This window comes from Panthera onca, chromosome C2 (assembly GCF_046562875.1).
Source record: "Panthera onca isolate mPanOnc1 chromosome C2, mPanOnc1 haplotype 2, whole genome shotgun sequence".
In the NCBI taxonomy this organism is placed as follows: Eukaryota; Metazoa; Chordata; class Mammalia; order Carnivora; family Felidae; genus Panthera; species Panthera onca.
The window spans coordinates 63,656,025-63,667,213 of record NC_138347.1 but is presented as its reverse complement, the minus strand read 5'-3'; the positions used below and the strand labels follow the sequence as shown (position 1 = coordinate 63,667,213).

The following is an 11,189-nucleotide window of genomic DNA, read 5'->3' as shown; positions in this document are numbered from 1 at the left end:
CTGTTAGTGGATGAGCCCAAACCAGAATGCAGACAAGCTAAAGCTGATGGACTATTGCTTCCTTATGTCACATGACATGGCTCCAGGTTAACTAGGATTTGTGTGCGCAGTAATGACATATTTTGCTGTCTGAAGTATTTCACTTTTCATTCCACATAACCACTGATTTTTTTTTTAAGTCTTTCTCTCCTCAGTATACCTGTAGGTAGACAAGATGGGTGGCAGTTTACATGGTATAAGTCCAAGAAATTCCAAGAAATTCCTATTGACTATATTTCCAGGGACTGGTTAATTTTTGGGATTCAAAAAAATCAATCTTTCTAAACTTAAGAATTTATATCTGCAGAAAATATTATGGAATATTTTAAGGATTTATAATCAGAAAAATAATAGAATAACATAGGTATTAAGTACTTTTTATTGAATAATTTTAGAGATGCCTGGGTGGCTCGGTTGGTTAAGTATCTGACTTTGACTCAGGTCGTGATCTCAGAGTTCATGGATTCAATCCCCGCATCGGGTTCTGTGCTGACAGCTCAGAGCCTGGAGCTGCTTCTGATCCTGTGTCTCCCTCTCTCTCTTGCCCCTCTCCCGCTTGCACTCTGTCTCTCTCTCTCCAAAAATAAATAAAAATTAAAAAAAAAAGAAATAAAGAATTTTAAATTTAAAGAATTACTTTAATTACTTAAAGTAATATTTAAAAACAGAATAATTAAAAAAATAATAGCTTCAAGAGGTGATTTGCATCACATATTTTATTTATAGGAATAACTGTAAAGATGTTTAAATTGAGATTCCTTTTTCTTGGTTGTGGTCTATTAATCATTATTCCTGGTGGTAGGGCCCTGTAATATGCATTGTAAGTAACTTAGAGTTGTTTCTGCTACATCAGAATCTCACTTTGATGAAATGTTGTTTGAAGATTTGTTTTCCCAATGGCAAAGACTTTCAAATAACACTAAATTCATATTCAACCATACTTGCATAAGTTATCAATAACTATTGAAGATTTTTCTTTTTAAAAATTCTAAGAATACTACCAAAATTCCTACTTGAAGCCCCTTCCAAAAAAGGTTGTCGGTCAAAGAGTAGAGTTTAAGATGGAAGAGTTGGGGCTCCAACTATGACAAGTCAGTTGCCCCTGGAGTCTCAGATGTTGGCTGTGGAAGAGATGATATGAACTAGGACTGGGGCAGTAGGACAATGGGGAATGAGAGACTTACCCCCTTAGTCTAGTGTTCTCCCCCTAAGGGTCGGGCTCTTGAATTGACCAGCAGGTGTTTATCTGCATAATTCTCTCTTGTCCTGCTGCTGCTGTGCAGAGTCTGGACATCTGGGGGAGGCAAGACACAGGGCTGTGTTGTACTCATCCTGTTAGTGGTCAACTCCAGCAGTGCTGGATCCTAAGTGTTTGCACCCCAGTGCGGGCCACTCTGAGTATGATGCAGTTCATATATTCAATTTTAAATTTCTCTGGTAGCCACCTTTCTAAAAAGGGAAAAATAAATAGGTAAAATTAATTTTATTACATATTTTATTTGAATATTTATAGAAACTATTACCATTTCAACATGCAGTCAGTACAAAAATAGATATTTCACATGTTTTCCATAGCAAGTCCTCAAAACCCACTTTTACACTCACAGTTACACTTACAGTTTTACACTTAGAAAACCCCATTTTGGACTTATAGTACAACTCAGTTTGGTTTAGCTATATTTCAAGTGCTAAATGGCAACATTTGGCCAGTAGCTACTATATTGGATAGTGAAGTTCCCAAAGATTACAAATTGTTTTTAATAATTCTTTTAGAATCAATTGAATAAACATTGGTATCATATGTAACTTTTGGGCATTGTGAAATATATGGTTTATTAATCACTAATATATGAAATGCTTTGCCAAAATACTGAAATTATTGGTGGTGGTTCCCAATTTTGCTTTCATTTTATTTGCATGGACTTGTTGAAAATATATGCTAATGGGCTAAGAAAGAAGGGAAGGAGAAAGGAAGGAAAGAAGAAGGAAAGGGAAATAATTTACAATTGTTCTGAAAGGTCAAAGGGGAATTCTCACTTCAGGTCTGGTAGCTACGAGTCAAGAAGCCCCTGTCAGGTTCAGTAGTTCTTTTTGAAAATCTTTGGTGCCTTTACTTATTCAAAAGCATCAGAATCCCATGGGAATTGGTTGAAAAAAAAAATTACAGTGGAGTCTGAACAGAACAGCAAGCTGCTGTTTCCAAGAGAGGGTGCTGAGATAGGAAGGAAGGGCTATTTCTATAGATCAAATTGCTAGAGAGCTAATCAGACTTTCCACAGTCAGTGACAATGGGCAATTTATTCTGATGCTTCTCAGCTCATGGGAACCAGCAGGGTGTGACAAGAATGGTTTGCCTCAGACATACGCATCATAGTTTCCTTTAGGATTTTTAAAATAATCATAATATTTATTTCCACAGAAAAGGGCAACCTCAAATAGTTTGGAACATTGGCCTGGATGCATACTACCACCAGTTGGGTTCTTCACTGGACTGGTGTTAAGAAAACGATAAAAAGTCACTCCAAATCTCCTCTTGGTTGTTGTTCTAACAAAAGTGGCTTGCCAGGATTATTTCTGTGGAGGAAAAATATTTTTTAATTTTCTCTTTATAATTGTGGGAAAGGAAGGGACTGGAAATACAATGAGTAAATACAGTATTTAGACACTCCCAGAGTGCTTTAGCTGTTCTTCATTGTTGTGTCACATCTTAGAGGCAAGTGGGTCTCCAAGAAATCAGACTCTAAACCATTAGTTGTGTTACAAATTAAAACCATCATGTTAATTGAGCTGATTAGAAGTTCATTACAACCTAGAGAGTGCAGTTTGTTTCACTTGGGTCCATTACCTCTTATTAAAGGTTATTAGCAGGACCCCCAACAAAACGAGTACCATAAAACTCTCTCCTTCATATGCAAAGGTTTTGGTAGTAAAGAAATCCATCTCTTCTAGGAAGGTTTCCTAGATCATTCCCATCCCCTTCAACCGCGTTATTTTTTTCTTCTCTGATTCTCCAGTGTTAATTCCATCCGGAATACATTACTTTGTGATGGTCAGTGCCTGCCTTTGCACTATCCTAAACCATAAAAACAACAATAAAATAAACACCATAAGACAACATTAACAACAATGTAATAGACTGTATAGATTCTTCTAGTAGATGTGGAGGGTAAATAAATATTTCTATTTATGAATAACTTTAATATATATTATATACCAGACATGATGCTAGGCACCAGAAGTCAACATTGAATATAACAAGTATGACATCTTCCCTCAAGGGGCTTACCATCTAGTAGGAGAGACAAGCATTAAACATAATGCTACAAAAATATTCGTTTTAACTATGAAAAATTCTACAAAGAAAATCATATCAAAGTTTATATATCAAGTTTCCAATATATAAATCACCCCCCAAAACATATGAGAAAATGTACCAATTTATCAATAAACCAAATGGAAATTAGGTAATGAGATTAAATATCATTTTCACCTATTACATTGGAAATAAATGAATACTCTTGAGATTTTTCCATCATATATTTTGGGAGGCATTGTCAACTTTACAAACCCCATTGGCAAGCAATTTCCCAATATATGTAGAATATCGTAAAGATATGCAACTTCTCTGGCAACACACTTCCAAGATTTTATTCCGAAAGAATAAGTCTAACTATGGAGGAGAAAATACAGACATGAAACTATTCACCAGTTTTATCTTGGTTGAAGATTAGAAATGCTCTAAGTGTCAAAAATGGGTGAATGGCTGAGCAAATATGGAAAATAGGAATTATAAGGGCACAAGGTAGAGTCAGGCAGTTCCAGTTCAAATCCTACCTCTATTTTTAAAAGTTTCCTTTTCTTAAAAAAAAAAAAAAAAAATCCTTGTCTATAAAGTGGAGATAATTTGTAAAGTACTTACAAAAAAAAGTGATACATTTAAAAAGGTAAAAAAAAAAAAAAAGTTTCCTCCCCCTGCCCCAAACTAAAATCTGCTCTTTCAGGGCAACCACAAGATACTGGGTTTTATTTTCCCTCGGGACATCTAAAGCAGAGAAGTTAGGGACCAGTATTACCTGGAGTCTCTCTGAGTTCGTTTCTGGTTTTGGTTTATTTTGTTCCATGTAAAGCAGATATTTCTTAAATACATGTTAGCATAAAGTATATACTATAGTAGGTACACATGGAAAATGCCATCCCTGCTGAGAGCTCCCCCAGCATTTTCCACAGAAAGCACTGTGCGCACGGACATTTAGGTGAGAGGCGGCTGAAATCTGGTAACATTGGAAATCCTTTTCTTGTCTTTGCCCCTATGAGATGGTCATCTTCATGGAGGAGCAAACCCTGGAAGGGAGCTTAGCACTTTATATACAGATGTGACTCTTCCGCACCTTCTTTGCTGTGTTCTTTCATCCAATATTTTGCAATCCTAGCTGGGCATCAAGATAACTTGGAGAAATTTGTATATACCTGCCTCCCTTGGTCCTACCCCTAAGCCTGCAGAGATTCTGGTTTCATTGGTCTGACATAGGATCTGGCCATTAGACTTTTTTAAGAAGCTTCCCGAGTGGGGCGCCTGGGTGGCTCAGTCGGTTAAGCGTCTGACTTCACCTCAGGTCATGATCTCACGGTCTGTGAGTCTGTGAGTTCGAGCCCCGCGTCGGGCTCTGGGCTGACGGCTCAGAGCCTGGAGCCTGCTTCGGATTCTGTGTCTCCCTCTCTCTCTGCCCCTCCCCCTTTCATGCTCTGTCTCTCTCTGTCTCAAAAATAAATAAACGTTTAAAAAAAAAAAAAAAAAAAAAGCTTCCCAAGTGATTCTAACTGCAACCACATGGCAGAGTTACCTTTGCTCCAAGACTCCTGAGAAAAGGGACAATAAAAGTATTTTTTTTCAATACAGAATGTCAAAAATATTGTATGGCTCCTTTCCTCCTGTTGTTCCTAACTAAGGGAGTAAAAGACAGGCAGTAATTAGCTTGTTTCTACATTTCTGCTCACCCGGGCTCTCTAGACTCAGAAGATTCATGACAGACTTTTTTTCTCTTTTGAAGTATCATGCATCAGTTTTCTGTTCCCATCTCAATGAGATAAATTCTGCAATCCATGGCACACTTTCCCCATTCTTGTCAGATACTTTAGCCTGCAACGTTTTCTTTTGTTCTTCTGTCTTCACAGGCATTTCGGCATTAGCTCATCATCTTCTGGAAGGAAGTGAAAATGTTTTGAATTCTAATTCCCTCCCAGATATGAGATGCTGTCATTAAATGCTGCAAACCATTTTCCAGAATTTATGATAATTTATCCACAGGTCCTTTGCTTATTTGTAGATAAAAGATAGTTGATGTTTCTAATATTTTGAGCATACTTTTTCAGCCATTTAGCACGCTGATTAAACAAGCCAGTTATATCTGACTGGCTCTTAGAATATTTTTTGCTGCTTTATACAGAACAGATTTTATTCTCATAGGGCCAGAACACAGTAAAAAAAAAAGAATCTTTTTTATTGTCCTAGAGCAGGAAAAGTTTCTCCCCACTTGGAAAAGTCATTCAGTCAAATATCCAGGGAAGGCCGCAATATGATGAGCCCTGTTCTAAATGCTGTGGATACAATTAAAAAAAAATATATATATATATGTATATGTATAGAAGAAAAACATCTACTTTTTAATGGCACTTAGGGTTTAGTGATTTATTTCATTAGGTTAAATTCCAAGAAGGGATACTATAAAATAATAGAGTATAAATAGTTAAACCTATTTCCACTAGCTATATATATGTGATAAAACAAATCTACTAAAAATTGATTTTAGAGTGTAGGTTGTAGGTATTAGGTATTCATTATATAAAGCTTTCAACTTTTCTGAATGTTTTAAAAAATAATAATACAGTGTTCAAAAATATTTTTAGGAAAAGAATGTATCAGAACAGAAATTATTATTTAAACTAAACAAAATTTAGAGGCAGATTTTGTTCTGGGAACACTTGTCTAGCTAATGTAGTAAATGGTTTATTTCCAAAATACACAGTGTGACTAAAAATCACTGAAAACAAATATTGGTGCTGCATTGGAAAAAGGAGCAGAGGCAATATGCAGAAAACTACAATAGACACTGACTACAGTGTCATGAAATGACAGGAGCGAACTCAATAGTAATCAGAGATAGCAAATTTCAAAGGAATTTCCTTAGGGCTTATTCATAAGGCAAATTTTTATTCTTTTAAAAGTTTATTTATTTTGAGAGAGAGAGAATGAACATGAGTGTGGGAGGGGCAGAGAGAAAGGGCCAGATAAATCCCAAGCAGGCTCCAGGCTGTCAGCAGAGAGCCTGATGTGGGGCTCGAACATAAAAATGGTGAGATAGTGACCTGAGCTGAAGTCAAGAGTCTGATGCTTGACCTACTGAGCCACCCAGGTACCCCTTTCAGGCAAAGTTTTAACTAAATAATAATTAAGACTTTGGTGTTGTATACACCAAGATTCCTTCTTAGGTAGGAGGGAGGGTGATGAAGTTTAAATTGGCAACATTTCTGAAAAGTAGTAGGGGGCAATATAGATCATGAGATTTGAAAACCTTCCTTCCCTTGACCCACTAATCTCACTCCTAGAAATGACTTCTAACAAAATAATTAAAGATGAAATCAGAGATCTGTGTACAAAATACTCGTTTAAAAACTTCTTATAATAGCCAAACAAGAAACTAAATATCCAATAATAGAGTATTCAAATGGATATTGGAACTATTATAGTAAGACATATTACACAGTTATTAACCATCATATTTTAAGAGAATATTTGAACAAATGTGAAAATGTGCGTGATATAGTAAGTGAACACTATAATGATCATACTAATTAAAAAAAAAAAGAAAACAGTGTGTAGTTCTAGGAAAAATGGAAATACATACTTAAAAGCAGCAATAGTTACTTTGGATGGTTTTAAATTTAGACTTCATATATTTTTTTCTCTCAGTGAGCATTCAGTATGGTTATTATCTGCTGCAGAGAGAAGGCATAGAAATCCCAGATCTTTAATGCAGACCCAACCCACAGAAGTGGTTGGGCAGCCTCCTGAAGAGGAAGGGTCTTCTCTCTGCTGATATAGACAGGAATCATGATCTCAGCAGGGGCTCTGGAACCCCATCCCGTGCACCTTCCATGTTTTCGTCATTTTGCTGGAATTCTAGAATCATAGGTAAATAATGCTCTGTTGGATCACCCTGTGTTCTGCTACATATATTAGCTTGCACGTTAGGTATTGTGATCATCCCTCCACTTTTTTGTTTTTTTAAAAGAGGAAGTTGATTCTTCTTGAGATTGGGTAACTTTCCCATGCCCATCAGTCCACAAATGTCACAGTGAGGGCTGGCTACTACAAATTCGGCTGATTTTACACTGTACCAGGTTAGCTGCATGGCTATTATCTCAGTCAGGGAGAAATAATTTAGCAAATGAATGTATTATTCCTTAGTTTACATTTCTCAAACTAGGAAGGTTTTAAATAATGAAAGTAATTATAATTAAAGTAAAATGTTGAGAAAATAATTATTGTCTTACATTATTCTGTAAAAAAAAATGTACTTGTATCTATTTAAGAAAGCACTGCTAATAGTTTAGAAGAAATTTCACTGCCTCGGATTATGGTTGAAATTATCTGATGGCGCAAGGATAGGGATGCAAATGGCTTATGAAAAATACCTATTGTCAGCCCACTGCTCCTGAGATTCTCCTTCCTTTGGAAGGCCTGACAGAGCTCTGGAATGCGTAATTTTTATAAGGGCTTCAAATGATTATTCCACATAGGCATCTTAGGGAAGACATGTCTCTAGGCCAACAGAGTTCAGTTAGAGTGTGCACTTGTATTTCCTGGTAGCTTAAAAAGTAAATCTGGTTTGGGGTGCTTTGGTAGCTCAGTCAGTTAAGTGTCCAGCTCTTGGTTTTGGCTCAGGCCGTGATCTCATGGTTTGTGAGTTTGAGCTCTGCCTCAGGCTCTATGCTGACCGTGTGGAGCCTGCTTGGAATTCTCTCTCTGCCTCTCTCTGCCCCTCCCGTGCTTGCTCTCACGCTCTCTCTCTCTCTCTCTCCCTCTCTCTCTCTCTCAAAATAAATAAATTAAAACAAAAAAGTAAATCTGGTTTAGCATGTCTAGGGTGCAGCCCAGAAGTCTGCGTATTAAACATGTCCTTCAGGTAATCCGTTGTGATTGGTATATAGAACCCTCTTTGACAAACCTGCTTTATTTTGATTTTTGTAAAGTGTCTACTGTAGATGGCCCCTTGCATCCAAGAGGGCATAAGAGGAAATAAAATAACAGTAATATTTATAAAAATGAACAAAACAGAAAATGTGGAAATGGAACTTCTACAGGAAGAACATGAATAGCAGGAGGCATCTCTGAAGAGGATACACCATTAGGCTCTGATTATTTAAGAACACATGTGGGTAGTGGGAGAGATACAAGGCTTCCAGATTGAGGGGATCAGAAAGATGAACAGAAATAGAAAGGAGCACTGCATTAGAATCGGGGAATGAAAAATATACTTGGAGAGGAGCATGGCCCCTGATGATAATATGGTCTCTGAGCTTCTCAGCTTTAAACCTTGAAGGGACAAGCAGTGGGGAGTCACCGACGGGTCATGATGGATGGTGCCCTCCCATGATATATTGCAATATATACATTGACCTTTCAAAGGTTTAGAAACCTTTTAAATTAGGGTTGACATATACTAGATAGACTGGTTGTTGAGCATTTGTCCGCCCCAACTTCTAACAGCCCAGTTGATGGATTAGAGCTTTGCCTTGCCTTTCCAAACTGCTGCCCTCAACATCAGGCTCTTAATCATCTATGAAGGAACAAAAGAGAAAGTTCAGTTTACACATTTCTTGGAATATAAACTAAAATGCAGATTTCAGAACCTATGCCAGACCTGTAGATTTTTTCGGGAATCTTAAGATAATGTCTCCAGACACATCTTGTGCACCCTAGATATGAATGTTGACTTGTAGACTGAGGTTATATGTTAAAACATGAATTTCTCTCCCAACTACACATACACACATGCAGGCAAACACACATTCATACGCCACGTTCTAAATCAGCCCTTTGGGTCACTACAATGAGGAACTGCTTCAAGGACCTTCTCAGTTCATTATGATGTTTTCCTGCTTCAGAATATTCCAGGGTATTTTGGTATGAGAGAAATTCTCTAAGCCTTTGTGTGCCTGTCTGACCCATCCTTGGGTTCATTTGCTCAACATCTTTTAAGACTGTAACTCTGAAGGAACATCGACCAGTCTGGACCAGTAGTCATTTCACCCTCCAGTGATGGCCAGTGTTCCTGTTTATTGAAGGACAGTAAGGCTTTATCCTGACCTGTACTGAGAGGCCGAAAATCTGATTATCTTTATGATGTTCACTGTGTATAATGGCCTTGCTTATATAAACAGATACAGATAATTAGCCATGACTGTATTAATTAATTTTTCAGAGAGATATGAACTTTAGCATATACAACTGTGGATTAAAAAAAGATGTGTATTGACTGTGGCTGAATGGGTCAAATAAGTATGTCTGAGGAGGAGAAACAGTTGAGAGCAAACGTCTTCTCTTTTTTTTTAATGTATTTTTTATTTTTTTTAACGTTTTATTTATTTTTGAGACAGAGAGAGACAGAGCATGAACAGGGGAGGGTCAGCGAGAGGGAGACACAGAATCTGAAACAGGCTCCAGGCTCTGAGCTGTCAGCACAGAGCCCGACGCGGGGCTCGAACTCACGGACCGTGAGATCATGACCTGAGCCGAAGTCGGCCGCCCAACCGACTGAGCCACCCAGGCGCCCCAGCAAACGTCTTCTCTAAAGAATAACTTTTTATTTAGCAGACCAAATACTGGTGTTGCTTGCATGCGTGCGTGTGTGTGTGTGTGTGTGTGTGTGTGTGTGTGTGTGGCAGAGGAGGGGAGAGAAATGAGACAACTGAAGACTTAGGTATAAGACTTTTCGTGTATCAGGTATTAATCATTATTTACCATCTTATTGAGAGGTTTTGCTGAATAACTAATGAAAATGCGGTGGAATTTGTTAAAAATAAATCTAACATAAATAAAATGAAGCTGCTAAATAACAAGGGCATCATAAATATTACTCTGGCACTAAGGAAAGTGAATCCTCAAATGAAAGGAGAGGAAGATTTGCTGGACCAAGTTTTTACCTTTATAATTTCAACCTGTAGACAGTTGTCATCAGGACTCCCATCTCTAATTCAAATGTGCTGGGAGATTGCAGTATAAATCTCTGCCACAACAAGCAGGAGGGGAGGACAAGAGGTCTGCATAACATTGCATTTGGTAAGATAGATGTATTCCGATTGGAATTGGAATGCTCAAGCAGACTAAATCAGCACACATTTATGCTTCTCTTTGAATCATTATCAGATAAATGGCAGGTGATGACCACAGAGAGAAAAGGAAAAAGTTGTTCAGAAAATGATGTTTTTGAATTAAAAATTTCTAGGACAAGAATGTGAAACATCTATTGAAATCTTTCCCTTACTGGTTTGGCATTAAAAAGACAAAAATTACTTGTCCAGCAGCCAAGACTATATATGTGAAAATGTTAGGGCCTGAAATGCCTCTAAAAGCTTTCCTGACTTGTGAAGATGTAATTTGTTGTTCAAAACCTACAGAAAACAACTAAGCCTCATCTCAATAGAAGACCTACTACATGTTCGTAATGAACTATACAGGACCTGTGGGGCTTTTAGGCAAAGCAAACACAACTGTTTGCAGTGCTTATTTCTGAACCACTATTTTTGTGTTTATTTACCCAGCACAGATGTTATGGCTCATTGAGAACCAAATGGTTTGTGTATGTGGCCATGTTTTCATGGTCAGAATAGCTCATGCAGAGATATGTGTGTTTGCTCTACTGATGATCTCACCCTAGGTATAATAATACATAGGAATACAGTTTAATTCAGCACATATTGAGTACCTATAATGTGTAAGTAAGATATATTTAGAACAGGCAGATCCTGGTCTCATCTGAAGTGAGGAAACAGGCAGGGTAGTGCTTTGAATTGTCTAATTGGAGGGGAATGTTCTATCCAGGAAAATAGTAGCCTTGTTCCTTAGAGCCAGACCATTTCATTATTGATAT

General features: G+C 37.4%; 1 long non-coding RNA gene across 1 annotated transcript; it reads right to left on the bottom strand.

Annotated features, from left to right (window-relative positions):
• Positions 1 to 759: 759 nt before the first annotated feature.
• Positions 760 to 7,181, bottom strand: LOC132683691 (uncharacterized). The gene is made up of 4 exons (XR_009612340.3): positions 6,942 to 7,181; positions 5,035 to 5,237; positions 2,470 to 2,613; positions 760 to 1,488 (listed from the first exon to the last, which is right to left on the bottom strand). It is a non-coding gene; the product is annotated as an uncharacterized LOC132683691 (long non-coding RNA).
• Positions 7,182 to 11,189: the final 4,008 nt, after the last annotated feature.